This window comes from Mustela putorius, unplaced genomic scaffold (genome assembly GCF_011764305.1).
Source record: "Mustela putorius furo isolate JIRA1106 unplaced genomic scaffold, ASM1176430v1.1 tig00000127_pilon_pilon_pilon, whole genome shotgun sequence".
Lineage (NCBI taxonomy): Eukaryota > Metazoa > Chordata > Mammalia > Carnivora > Mustelidae > Mustela > Mustela putorius.
Genome location: NW_025421288.1, coordinates 9,593,680 through 9,608,739, shown reverse-complemented (window position 1 = coordinate 9,608,739; position 15,060 = coordinate 9,593,680). Strand labels below are relative to the sequence as shown.

Here is a 15,060-nt window from a genome sequence, read left to right as displayed (position 1 = left end):
CGCTAAGAAGTTAGTTTAACAAAGTTGCAAGATACGAGGTCAATACGCAAAATCCATTGCCTCTCTTGATTCTAGCAATAATCCATTAGAAAATGAAATGTTTGGGGGCACCTGGGTGGCTCAGTGGGTTAAGCCACTGCCTTCGGCTCAGGTCATGATCTCAGTGTCCTGGGATCGAGTCCCACATCGGGCTCTCTGCTCAGCAGGGAGCCTGCTTCCCTCTCTCTCTGCCAGCCTCTCTACCTACCTGTGATCTCTCTCTGTCAAATAAATAAATAAAATCTTTAAAAAAAAAAAAGAAAGAAAACGAAATGTTTGAAAACGCAATTTACAATGTATAACTTGTTAACCAACACCAACGCCTCCCTTCAACATGTCTTAGGACAATTTATTCATCAAAAGTTTGAAGTACTTGGGGTTCCTGGATGGCTCAGCCTGTTAAGTGTCTATCTTTGACTGAAGCCATGATCCCAGGATCCTGGGATTGAGCCCCACATTGGGCTCCCTGCCTAGTGGGGAACCTGCTTCTCCCTCTCCCTCTGCTGCTCTCCCTGCTTGGGCTCTCTCGCTCTCTCTCAAGTAAATAAATGGAATCTTCAAACATATGATGTACTCAGGGATAAAGTTAACAAAATATATGTCAGGCCTGCACCCTAAAAACTGCACAGCATTGCAGAGGACAAAAATACATGGAAAGATCACCTGTGCTGCTGGATAGCAAGACTCAATATTGTTAAAATGCCAATTCAACTCAGATTGAGCTTAGGGTTAATGCAACCCCAATCAAAAGCCCAACAGGCTTTCTGTAGAAACTTATAAGGTGATTCTGAAATTTACATGGAAATATAAATGTCCTAGAATAGCAAAAACAATTTTGAAAAAGAAGAAGAAGTTGGGAAAATGTATACTCCCGGATAATAGGACTTACTATAAAGCTATGGTAATCAAGGCAGGGTGATACTTGGCATAAGGGTAGACCAATCTCAGTGGGACAGAATAAGAAATCCAGAAAACAATTCAATGGGGAAAGGACAATCTACTGAGTAAAGTGCCAGAACAATTGGATATCTATATGGAAATGACTCATCCTTACACTGCACACAAAACTGAACTTGAAATGACTCATAGATCTAAACATAAAAGCTAACACGATAAAGCTTCTAGAGGGAAACAGGAAAAAAATCTTCACAACCTTTGGGTAGCAAAGATTTCTTAGGGAGCCCAAAGCATGAGCCAATAAAAAATTGATGAATCGAACTTCAAGGAAATTTTCAATTTCTGCTTTTCAGAGAACTTTGTTAAGAAAATAAAAAGGCAAACCACAGGCTAGGAAAAAATATTTGCAATATGTGTATGTGTCAAGAGACTCGTATCCACAATATACAAGGGACCCTTAAAATTCAATATGAAGACGACATGATTTTTCAGAATGAGGCAAATGAGTCCAACAGACTTTTCTCAAAAAAGAGATGCAAATGGTCAATAAGTGCAAGAACAAAGGCTCAGTGTTAGTAGTTTTGGGGCAGATTCAGATTAAAAGCCCAGTGAGACTCCAGGTCACACCGTTAGGATGGTTAAAATGGAAAAGACCGACAATCTCAAGTGTCGACAAGGAGGAGATGCAGAAGGAACAGCCACTGTGGAAGACCGCCCGGCAGTTTCTGACAAGGTCAAACACACACTCACTGGTAATCCCACCCCTAGGCATTTTTTACCCAAGAGAAATGGAAACATATGTCCACACAAGAATGTGTACGTTAAGTAGCAATCGTCTTCTTCATAGCCAAAACATGGATCAGTCTCACAGATACGACGCTGAGCAAAATGAACCAGACGTGAATGACTGCATAAAGTATGATTACATTTACACGAAATTCCAGGAAGAGTAAAAACCAGACTGTAGTGACAGAAAGTATGAATGGTCCCATGGGTCTGGATGCTGAGGGGGAAGGAAGGGCATTGCCTTTAAAGCTTGGGGAGTGCTAAAAGTGATTGCAGCGGTGGTTACACGGACATACATGCTTGTCAAAACCCACACACTTAAGATAGATGCACATCACGGGGACGCCCAGTCGGTTAAGCGTCTGCCTTCTGCTCAGGTCATGCTCCTGGAGTCCCCTGATCGAGCCCCACACCGGGCTTCCCCATCGGGCTTCCTGCTCAGTGAGGAGTTTGCTGCTCCCTCTACCTGGCACCCCACTCGTGCTCTCTCTCTCTCACTCTCACTCTCTCAAATCAATCAATAAATAAATTTTAAAAAGGGACGCCTGGGTGGTGGCTCAATCTGTTAAGCGTCTGGTTTCAGGTCAGGTCATGATCTTGGGGTCCTGGGATCAAGAGCCCCTCATGGGCTCCCTGCTCTGCGGAGAGCCTTCTTCTCGCTCCCCCTCTGCCCCTCCGCCTCTACTTGTGCTCTTTCTCTCTGTCTCTCTCAAATAGATAAATAAAATCTTAAAAAAAAAAATAAGATTCACATCATCATAACAAATTGTACCTCCTGAAGTTTATTCTATAAAATCCTATATTCCTCATGTTCCTTGCTAAGAAGCCCAGACACCGTGCCTATCTGACGCTCACATTCCACAATTCTGAAGTGAGAATTTGGAAAAAAAAAAAAAAAAACTCACTTGACTGGGTTGTAAAATGAGAAGAAGATAAAATGTGTGGAAAGGCCTTGAAAACCGTAACACAAAATGCAAATGTTAATTACAGTTCCTTTTTATAAATGAGAAACCGGAAGAAAGAGTGTAGCCCGCCATCAGGAATGGCCTTACCTGGAAGATTCGGTGAGTGAAACATGCAGGACATGTTAAAAGGAGGAGCCGGTGTCATGAACTGAACGAGCCTTCTGGAGAAGGTGGGATTGGAGAGTCAGCAAGTCGGAGACCGTGGAGGGGCTGGCGGTGGCTGGCCTGGGGGAAAGGAGCACGAGGGGGAAGGAGAGCGTGTGCCCCCCACCAGGAAGGCATCAGGGCGTGGAAGCAGCTGGTGCCTCCCCCAGACCCTTGACCTGGAAAGACGTGCTCCGCCAAGGGCAGCCACCTCCCTGGAAGAGCTTGGGAGGTCACACCCCCCGCCAGGGTCACCGGGCCCCAGGGATGCTCTGCTTCTTCACCCAACTATAGGACAGCTCCGTGGTGCCCCCCATGCTCCAGGCTCCCGGGATCAGGCTGAGGCTGGGGGACCAGGGCCAACACATGGTCTCCTCCCTGCTCCCTGTGCCTCCCGCTCCCGAGAGCCCTCCCTCAGTGAGCCACCTGCTCAGGAAGCCCCATCTGAGGGATTCCACTTCTGGGGAGTCTGACCTAAGACACCAGGAAATAATGCGTGGAAGGGTAGGGAAAGATCCAAGAGAAAGCAGAAGTCTATGAGAAAGCAAGGCATGGGGCCACTCTTGGTCTCAGGGTCTGGGGCGGCTCCTCGGGAGAAGCTCTGAATCCACCGTGTCCGTCCTCGGCTCTCACACCATCCATACCCTTGTTCCTATGGGATAAGGCCTATCACCCTTGGCTCGGCCTTCAGGGCTCCTACTCACTCCTTCCCGACACAGGCTGCCCGATCTTCACGTGCCTGAATGTCACAGTCACCTCCCCTGCTCAAGCCTGAGCAGATCATTAGGAAGATCATTAGGTCTCTGAGTGTTCCCGGGCCCTCCCTGATGACCCCATGGGGTCCACACTGCCTCCTCCCCCTCCATCAAAGCCGCACCCCCAGGCAGGCCATGAGCCCTATGAGGGCGGGGTGGCCAAGAAGGGGTTTCACAACTCATCAATCCCAGAATCCAAAAAAGCTCTGAGTGGGGAGGTATTTATAAAAAGGGTTTCTTTGGAGAAAACTGGAAGTCCCACCTTCCACCAAGTGTAATGAGGGAAGGGAAGAAAAAGGGGTGTCTGCCTCCCCCCTCAAGACTAGAGAGTCTGGGGCTTCCACAGAACTTGATAGGGATGGACCCCACTGTTGGGGACACACAGTGAGGACGAGACCATGGTGCTCCCCTGGCCCACTGACAAGCGGGGTCCAGCCTGCCTCCCAGAGTTGGTCCAGGCAGAGGAGGACAAAGATTACACTTGTGGGCATGCTGGCGTCCCACCGGTCAGTGGGGACAGCACATAGCCCTCTCAGAGGTGGGTTTCAGTCCAAGGACCTGAGAAGGGAAGTCAGCGTACAGGGCACTAGAAGATACCACCTCCCCCAGAGCACACAGACCTCTGCCCCGAGAGTCTCTGTCACTCACATCAGCCCAGGAGACAAAGTGGCTTTTCAATCCCAGCAGATCCCAGAGCACACACAAAGCTCTTGGGACCTGACAGTCGTGCCAGGCCTTTCCTGCCTCCTGGTCACTCCCTGGCCCACCGCCAGCTGCAGAGGGGAGAGGACAAGGACACAGCTGAGACCTCCTCGCTGCTGCCCGCCATCAGCCTGCCGTCATGACATGTCTTGGCTGGGAGCAAAATAGGACAGATATGGGGACTAGAAACCTTGAATTTCCAAACTGAGACCTTGCTTTAGACTTTCAGAGACTATAGGACATTCCTTCTCTGTGAGTGATTGCAAAAGTCAGGGGATGACCCAAATTTTCATCTCCCACTGCACTGGGCTGAACAGGATCCCCCCAGAATCCACATCCACCCAGAACCTCAGAATGTGACTTTATTTGGAAATAGGGTCTTTACAGCTGAAAGCAAGTTAAGATGAGTTAAAAAGGTTGGGACCTAAATCCACTGAGTGCTGCCCTTATACGGAGGTGGGGGGAGGAACTGGGTCACAGACACACACAGAGGGAAGGCAGGTGAGGACACAGAGATGCGGGGAAGAAGGCTCGTGCTGACGGAGGCAGAAATGGCAGAAACGGGAGAGATGGGTCTACAAGCCAAGTGATGCGGAGACCTCCTGCAGTCTGGAAGCTGGAAGGGACTGGGGAGATGCCTCCCTAGAGCCTTGGGAGGGAGTGCGGTCCTGCCGGCCCCCTGCTTTCAAATGTCAGCCTCCAGACCTGCAAGGGTAGAAATGACTGTCATTATGAGCCCCCAGTTTGGGGCACTGTTACAGCAGCCCTTGGGAACCAACACGCTCACCATCTAAAGTTAGTGTCCCGCTGGCTCCTTCCACAGCCCAGCCAATGGCAGGTGCCCTACGGCACCCTCTGAGGACTCGCTGGGCCCCCTCGACAGAGGAGAGCCCGAGTGCAGCTGCCCTTCCCGCGGTTAGGTGGCTGCTGGCCACACTGTCACGGAATCAGATGTGCGAACCCCATCCCTCCTGGGTGCCCCCGGTGAGGATTCGGAGACCATGTTGCCAAGCCCCGTTCCTCTCCGAGGGCCTCGCCCCAGATGCCCCATTCAGATCCAGTTTGTGGAGGGTATAAATCTACCATGTGGGGGCTTAAACAAGAGCCCTTGAATCTAATTAAAATCCCACAAACCCCATAGCTGCTCCCAGGAAGCGGCGTCCTCCACGGTGTTTCTAAGAGCACATTCCCCTTCTCATCTCGGCGGTAAGCATGTCTCTGGTTTCTCTTTGCTCATTCATTTGTGCTGGGCTCCCAGGTGCTTTGAACCCAGATCTAGTTTGCTTGAGGGAATCAGCCCACGGGGAGACTCTTCCAAATACCCAGGTGGACCTGGATTTTCCCAGGTGACACTTCATCAGCTCAAGGATGCCAATGATCACCAGATAACACCCAGAGCAGGAAAGCATCGCGGGCAGCCCGGCTCATCAGGGGCCTGGACATGGCCTCTTGTCAGCTCTGGGTACCAATTGCCTCCAAGGCAGAGGTGTGTCTTCTAATCAAATTAGTGCCTGGAGCAGGTGAAAATGAACTTGAATTTCACAACTAAGGGAGAAGGTCATACTTTTTCTATTTCAGAATGTACAGACTCTATTTCCCTTACGGATATCAATGACTCAGATTCTGTGTCTTTTTCTTTCTTGTCTATTTTATTTTTATTCTTAATGTTAATAACGCCTTTCGTGCAACTTACAAAGAGCTTTCCAAGAGTACAGGGCCATCCTGGTTTTGTAGGTGAGATCTGTGCTGCTAATGGTTGGGAAATTTCCCAAAACCCCTGGGCTCTCTTCTCCAAGTCAAAGCTACCGCCCCCCCCCCCCGCTTTATTGCTTCCTCCTGAAGCTAATGAATGGAAATTTGGAGTGAAGGAAACTCAAGAGCCCATTTAATGGAATCACTTGGGAAACCAGTCAGAATCTACGAACTAGAAGATTCCTTGCACGGAAGGCTAGTAAAAAATCCAAGGAGAATTTCTCTGCCTCCCCAAAGAGTGGGACGCTGGGAGAGATTCCCTTGGTGACGTCGGTCCCTTCTCTGGAACTGAATTAACAGAAATACAGCCTGTGTTCATGGCTTGCCCACTCCTGGAAGATTCCTGGTGTGGACTACAGAGGAAGGCTGTGTCTACATCCAATCCCCCTCCCCAGCCCCACCCCACCGACAGAGTCCTGACTCCCTGGAGAGGTAGAGACTGGAGAAATCTGGAGACCCCAGTTCTACTGTTCACTCACTGTCACAGGCCGAATTGTGTCCCCCAAAGTCAGATGTTGAAGCCCTAACCCCCATCCCTCAGGATGTGACTGACTGCATTTGGACACCTTTGAGGAGATGACAAAGTTAAAATGAAACCATCAGAGTGGTGCCCAATCCAGTTTGAACTCTTGATTTCGGCTCAGGTCAAGGTCTCAGGGTCATGGGATGGAGCCCATGTCCTGGGCATGGAGCCTGCTTAGGATTCTCTTTCTCCCTCTCCCTCTGCCCCTCCCCACCCTACTTGTACACTCTCACTCAAACACACAGAAGATTTATTTAATGTATGTTAGAAGCAGTTTTGACTGCATATAAAAACTCAAAAAAAAAAAAAAACAGTGGCTTAAATAAAATAATAGTACGTTTGTCTCACACACAAAAAGATGCAGATGAAGGTCAGCCAGAAATGGTACAACAGTTCCATTGTCAATAAGGACCCCACACTTTTCCTTCTTTCTGTTCCACAATTCCAGTACTTGGTGTCATTTTCAAGTCAACCTCACGTTCCAAAAGGGCTGCCAGAGTTCCAACCATCCAATCAGCATTCCAGGCAACAGAAAGGGGGGAGAGGGACAGAACAAAAGTGCATCCTCCCTACTGGATTGACACCCTGCAAGCAGCCCTTCTGTCCTGCCAACATCTCACGTGTCACCCCATGCTGCGAGAGAGGCTCTTTAATGTAGTTTTAGCCAGGTGCATTTTCACCACAAATACCGTTTGGCTCTTTTACTTGGAAAGAATGGGAAAGTTAGTACTGGATGACAACTAGTAACTTCTGCCACAGTAGACAAATACTAACACAAAAGCTGGCCTGACAATACTAAAATAAGAATTTATGACAGAAAGCATTATTAGGCATACACAAATAAATATACAACATAATGATAAAGTATACTTTCATCCAAATCATGAATTTGCATGCACCTAACAATGTAACTTCATATGCACAAAGCTAAAACGGACTCATTTACAATGAGAAATCGCATGGAGGAAGGATTTTGATACTCATCTATCAGAAACTATAGATCAGGCAGATAAAAAATGTAATAATTTATAATGTCTGAACAACATAATTCACAAGCCTGATCTACCTTACATATTTGGGTGCAACACATAGACAATATTCATTATTTTCAAGCACACACTGAACATATGTAAAAATTGACCATTTGAGAGGTCACAGAGGAAGTCTTAAGAAATACCGAAAAATCTGTATCTTATAGGCTGCAATCTGTCAGCACAATGCAGTTAAACTGAAAAATAACACTTTAAAAAACTTTTTCTTTAACCTCACTCATTTAGAAATAAGAAATAAGCCTTGGGTAAATCAAGATAATAAAGGAACCTACAGGGGTGCCTGGGTGGCTCAGTGGGTTAAGCCTCTGCCTTTGATAGGTCATGATTTCAGGGTCCTGGGATCAAGCCCTGTGTCGGGCTCTCTGCTCAGTGGGGAGCCTGCTTCCCCCTCTCTCTCTGCCTGCCTCTCTGCCTCCTTATGATGGCTGTCTGTCAAATAAATAAAATCTTTTAAAAAAAGGAACTTACAAATACATGACAAAGTATTGAGAATTGGGTGTTGAGAGAGGTACTGCTTTTCCAAAATTTGTGGGACACAGAAAAAGTGCACAGCTACTTAGTTCTAAATGTACACCCTTAACGGTGATACTTTTTTTAAATATTTTATTTATTTATTTGACAGAGATCACAAGTAGGCAGAGAGGCAGGCAGAGAGAGCAGGAAGCAGCCCGATGCAGGGCTCGATCCCAGGACCCTGGGATCATAACCTGAGCTGAAGGCAGAGGCTTTACCCACTGAGCCACCCAGCCATCCCACGGTGATATATATTTTTAAAACAATCAAGATTGAAAACAATGACTGAAGCAGTCAACTAAGGAAGCTAGAGAAATATTAAAGAGAAAACCAAAGAAAGTAGAAGGAATGAAATAAAAATGGTAAAATAAAACCTAATGAAATAGGAACTTTTAAATACTGGAGATAATTAGTGTCAGGTGAGAGTGTGCATTCCCTGCCTCTGAGGCTTCCTTCCAAGGGGAAGGAGGAACCGGTCAGGCCTCTGTGCTCTTGCTCCCCCACCTTACACCTCCTAGGGGACAGGAGTGACTCCCTGGTTGGACGCAGAAGCTAAGCCTATATGAACCCACCTCTTCTCCTCTCTCAATCTCTCTTTGCCCTCTGTCCCCACTCGGGCCAAGAATGTGTTCACTGTAGTTCTTGGCCACAGACTAAGTGGAGCATAAAAGCCTGTCTCCATGGGACAAAGTGTGGGTGCCCGTTTCTCAACCTTGTGAATAGGTAGGCACATGAGTCCGTCTCACTCCAGGTTTCGGTCCTGGAAGGGCCTTTGCCCTCATCTATAAATTTCATTCCCCTGTACTGATGTTATCAATAATAAGGATGATAATTTGGTGCTTCCATTTCTGTCTTATTCTCAAATGATCTATAAATTCCATAGGAGAGATAATAGATATTAGATTTCCTAAAGCCTCACACTATCAATGGCACCAAAAACTGATTCCTTTAAAAGGCCAATAAAATAAACTCTGTGCAAATCCAATTAACTCAAAGGGTCAAGTCATAAGCATGAAGAAGAAAACAGAGATCATAACAATTATTATAATAGGGATGTTTTAAAATAGTATAAAGACAGTTCCCCCCTTATTTAGGAAGATATTATAGCTGACATGCCAGGTGGACAAAGATTGCACAAGAAAGGAAATTTATAAACTGATTTCACTGTTTGACATATATGTAAAAATCCTAAGTAAAATACAAGCAAAACAAATTCATAATGCGTTTTTTTGAAGTTGGGTTTAATTAATTAATAATTAACCTAGGCCTATAATGGTCAATTTTTGAAAAATTCTTAGATAGAATTTCCCACACTAACAGAGTAAAGAAGAGATGACATCACCATCTCAGGAGATGCAGAAAAACATGTAATAAACTTCAACAGTTATTCATGATGCAAACTAAAAATAGAAAGAAATGCCTTCGGTATGATCAAAGAAATCTAAAAACTCAAAGCAGATAGCAGATTATTATACTTTAATGTGAAAACCTTAAAGTCATGGCCATTAAAATTCAGGAATAAAATAAGTATACCAGCAAGTTAGCGCATTGTGCTAGAGATCCTAGCCAATTCAGTAGGATAAGAAAAAGAAATAAGCAGTACAATAATAGGGAAAAAGAGCCAAAACATTGTAATTCTTTTTTTTTAAAGATTTTATTTATTTATTTGACAGAGAGAAATCACAAGTAGATGGAGAGGCAGGCAGAGAGAGAGAGAGAGGGAAGCAGGCTCCCTGCTGAGCAGAGAGCCTGATGCGGGGCTCGATCCCAGGACCCTGGGATCATGACCTGAGCCAAAGGCAGCGGCTTAACCCACTGAGCCACCCAGGTGCCCCCAAAACATTGTAATTCTTTACTGATAATATGATTGTCTACATAGAAAATTCAAGAGCTTCTACAATCGTTGAAAAGTAATTGAAGGGTTGCTAGATAACAAGAGCAACATAAGGGATCAATATTACTCTATGACTGGCAATAACCAGTCAGAAAATATAATGTCAGAAGGCATTGCTTACAAAAGCAGTAAAAAGCACTAGGAATTGAGATTAGAAGAGAGAAAGTGATGCATAAGTTCTTTACAGAGGAAATTGCAAATTATTACTGCAGAACACAGGAGACATGAACAGATAAAAATATATAGCATGTTCATGAATTGAAGGCTCAGAATCATAAACATAACAATTCTCCCCCAGATTAATCTAAAAAGTGAATACAATTCCAATCAAATTCTGAATGGTCCTTTTCGGGGAACCTGACAATAGAATCCTAAGATGTATTTGGGATAGTAAAGGGTCGAGGATAACCAAAACTAGGAGGAGAACAATAAACGAAGGTAAGGGGAGGGATTTGTCCCTACCAGGCAAGACTTAAAAGACTATGATAATTAAAGGGTCCTTGGGTGGCTCAGTTGGTTAGACGTCCGACTCTTGATTTCTATTCAGGTGGTGAAATCAAGCCCCATGTCAGGCTCTGTATTTGGTGCGAAGTCTGCTTGAGATTCTCTCTCTCCATTTCCCTCTCCCCCTCCCCCACTCCCAAGCACTCTTTCTAGCTTCTAAATAAAAAAACCAACATGATCGTAATACAGAGATAGACAAATACACCCAGAATGTGAACCCAGAAATTTGATATAATAAAGTCAATAAGAAAATGGAAGGACTATTTAATAAATTGTACTAGACCAACTGGTTGGCCATGAAACAAACGTGGGTCCCAGCCTCACACTATAGTGAACACAGGTGCCGTGCCCCATTCCCTGAAGACTCTTTTTTTTTTTTTTTAAGATTTTATTTATTTATTTGTCAGAGAAAGTGGGAGAGAAAGCACAAGCAGGGGGAGCAGCAAGCAAAGGGAGAAGCAGGCTCCCCGCTGAGCAAGGAACCTCACGTGGGACTCGATCCCAGAACCCTGGGATCATGACCTGAGCCGAAGGCAGAGGCTTTAACCCACTGAGCCACCCAGGCGCCCCTCCCCTGCACATTCCTGATGCAGACCTAGAAAGGGGTCCACCTGGAAGCACCTCTGAGACCCACAGGCTCCTACTCATCCTGCAAGAACAGCAGGCTGGAAGGGGAAGCTGAGTTTAGTCCAGGAATGGCGCTCAGGGGGTGCTCGGCAGAGTGGAAGAATGAACGCCACCACTTCCTTGCTCCTGAAGCAAGATAATTGTCAAGTGTGTTCTACACTGTCTCCCTGAGGTCCCCAGTAGGACTGAGTCTCAGTTGTCCTCCATGGTACATGGTCAGTAGCACTCACTTCCTTGCCCTTCCCCCTCTCCCCATTGGCACCCAAGTCTTAGTCTCAAGTCAGCTCCTCAAGGAACCAAACCTAAGATAACAGCTTACAAAAAAAAAAAAAAAAAAAAAAAAAAAAAACAGATAGGGTCCACAGGAGTCTCAACTATGAAAAGATGAAAAGCAAAGTTTTAAAACATTTATTTTAAAACATTTACAAGAAGAAAATGTAGGAGAATCTGTTTATGATCTCTGCATAGAGGAAGCATTTCTTAAACAAGATGCGAAAAGCACATCCTAACAGAAAAGATTGATAAATGGGATGACAGCAGAATGCAGTGTTTCCGTTCAACAAAAGAAAACAAAGTGGAAAACCAACTAGAGATTAGGAAAAGATATTTGAACAGCACCAAAAGATCATGACCAGCATACGCATAAACGTCCTGGAATAAAATGAGACAAAATGAGAAAATGAACTAAGGACAGAAATTGGAAATCTACAAAATAAAAAATGCAAATGGCCAAGAAACATAAAAATATGTCTTACTGCAATAATGCTTAAGGAAATCCAAGGGAAAGCAATGAGATCATCATATTTAATCTACCAGATCAGTACCATTGCAGAAGACAGGCTCACACACCCGCAGCAAGCGGGCATCAGAACCTTTTGGGAGAACAATTTGGTGACATCCAAAAACAGACGAAATGCTTATACCCTATGACCCAGCCATCTCACCTTTAGAAATGTATCCTACGGAAGTAATAGCCAAGAGTGTATCAAAAATATGTTAAGGGGTACGTTTTTCTGCATTGCTAGTAAATAGAAAAATCACAAAGGAAACCTAAATGTCTCTCCATAAGGAATTTCAAAATAAACGAAACTCTTCAGTTCAGGCATTACACGTTAAGGGGCGAAGCGTGCTGTATCCATACAATGCAATATTATTCAGCCTTAAAGAGCAGAAAGGACAGTCTGACACATTGGTGATCCTGAAAGATGTTATGCCCAACGAAATAGTCCCATCATGGCAGGACGAATACGGTCTGGGTCCTTGTGCAAGGGGTCCCTAGAGTCTCCAGGTGTATAGAGACACGAAGTAGGATGCTGGCTGCCAGGGTCAGAGGGGAAGGGGGAATGGGAGTTCATGCTTCACGGGGACAGAGTCTCAGTACGAGACAATGAGAATGTTCTGGAGATGGATTGTGATGACGGTTGCATAAGAACGTGACGTACAGGGTACACTCAAGGGTACACTTAAAATGTTAGGACAGTGCATATATGTTCCATATGTAAGCTACGTATGTTGTTGTGTGGAGAAGAAGGGACACTCTGAGCCACCCTGGCCACTGCCGAGGTCCATACCTCGCTGGCCAGAAGGTGACCTGGACGGGCTACACTGGGGTCTGCCACAGGCCACCCCTCGAGATACTCAGGCTCCAGTTTCCTGCATCAGGTCGCCTCCCCGGGACTCTGTCTCTCCTGTACGGCTGTCACAACTCCTGGGGAAACTCCAAGGGGTGGGTGAGTGGGGAAAACCAAGGCCTTGCCCCTGTACTTGACCGGGAGGCCCTCGCTGACTCTCACTGCTGCCTCCCCACTCCCTCATCTGAGGGCACCCCAGACTTCCATCCCCCTGGCCATGGTTGCTATCTGTGTCATTTCGGGCTGAAACTGGACACTCCGCAGACCACCTGAGTGCCACACATATTCCCTTCCTTATCCCAGTATCCTGTCCCCACCTCTCGTCCCCATGACACAGCAGCGTCCCTGCCCCTCATAGTGGCTGGGCTCTCCCCGCTGCTCATGTGGGGGCTCCTTTCTGCACCTGGGGCGCTACTGGCATGGGGCCCAGACAGACAGGTTACAGCAGCGCGAAGTTTAGTGGGACCGTTACCGCGTCCCCCGTGGAAACATGCGTACACACACACTCAGGCACACACGCCTACACGTGCTCACGCACACTCACATGTGGAACCAGGTCCTCTGGACATTCACATGAGGACCCAAGACACAAATTCCCTAAGTGCATCACAGGGGTCGGCGTCCCTGGAGCCACTCCCTTGGCCACCCTGAGCCCTCTAGAGTGGACACAGCTTCGTGGGGTGGCACAGACCACAGAGCCATTGAACCCTGAAAGATCCTAACAGGGCCGTTCCCCTGCTCTACCCAGGGGCGGGCCGGAGTAGGAGCACCCCTTCTTTTCCCATACGGTGAACCTGTTGGTCATGGGTGATGTTACTCAGGCTCCCAGGACAGTGCGGCAGCCAGTCCGTGAGCTGCTGGCCCTGGCCCTGAAAAGAAGGAAGGCAAGCCCCCCGCCGCAGAACCCAGCGCGTGGATCTGGGTCAATCACCGCCCTTTGCGGGATGAAATAAACCAGCCACCAAGTCGCCTGCTCACCACCTTGAGGGGATGGCTCCATCCTGGGAGCTCAGAGCCCGCCCCACTTGCTGATAGGACAGACACTGGGAGGTGGCAGTAACTGGAAGCTTCGGTGAGTAGCGACACGCTGTCCTGGGCCCGGGCCTGGCCTCCAGCTCTGCCACCATCACTGCTCCTCTTCACGAGCCCATGGCCCACGCACTGTGCCCGCCAAGGACCATGGCTGTCTGGGCCATATCATCCACTCACTTGTTCATTGTCTCTGCGGCACCAGATGCCCTCTGATTCTAATGTGAGACGAAGAGCGTCCCACTTTGTACCCTCCTCCAGGTCTCCTTGTTCCCAGCCTTCCCATCCTGCACTTTGCTGACTCGACCAAGCGGTCTAGCCACTGTCCACGAGGGCATGCGCCTCCCCTGCAATCCTCCTTCCTTCCTTTCTTCCTCATCTCCTTTCCCAGGTACCCGCTGGCTTTTCCAAGGCACTCCTCCTCCTTCCCTGGGCCATTCACATGCGATGGCCCTACCGATCTCTTGCACCTCTAACTCCATCTGTTCATTCCCAGAGGATTGGAACCGACACACACACTTGCCTCAAGCATGGTTACTAGAATGAATGGCTAGAGCTGACTGTTGTGGGTTGAACTGCATGGCCCCTCAAACTATGGTGAAGCTCTAGCCCCCCATCCCAGTACCTGTGAATATGACCTCATTTGCAAAGAGGGTCTTGATAGATGATCAAGCTAAGTTGAGGTCATTAGGGTGGGCCCTAGTCCCATAGGACTGTGTCCTTAAAAAAAAAGGAGAAACTGGGGCGCAGACACACGCACACAAGGAGAAGACCACATGACTGCTGACAGAGATCAGTGTGCTGCTTTCGCAAGATGAGGATGGCCATAGATTGGCCAGCCACCCCCCAGCAGCGGGGGGAGAGGGGTGGGCGAGAGTCTTTCTCACGTCCTTCAAGAGAAATCAGCCCTGCCAACCCCTTGATTTCTGACTTCTGGCCTCAGAACTACGAGACAATGAGTTTCTGCTGTTGAAGCCTCCCTGTGTGTGGTATTTCGTTATAGCAGCCCTCGAAAACTCATACAGCACCTTTGGGAAAAGGCTGGAAAAATCACTCTCTATATGCTGGCTGTGATATTTCAGGGTCCTTCCTTATGGGACCTTCCCTTTCTTTAATTGATGGATTCTGAGCTTGAGAACTTGTTCAAGTTTGGATGAAGGATCATTACCTTCCATTGAGGCAACCAAATTCCACCCCCTGCTAATTCATTCTCGGTCTCTTTTTCTTTTATTTTTTTTAGAGAGAGA

The 15,060-nt window shown here is 47.1% G+C and overlaps 1 long non-coding RNA gene across 1 annotated transcript in view; it reads right to left on the bottom strand.

The window, feature by feature from the left end:
• Window positions 1–2,780: 2,780 nt before the first annotated feature.
• LOC101683536 overlaps window positions 2,781–15,060 on the bottom strand; it is a 49,875-nt gene continuing 37,595 nt past the window's right edge. Inside the window, exon 3 of the long non-coding RNA XR_001176143.2 lies at window positions 2,781–2,912. This is a non-coding gene — a long non-coding RNA (uncharacterized LOC101683536). The remainder of the gene's footprint in view (window positions 2,913–15,060) is intronic.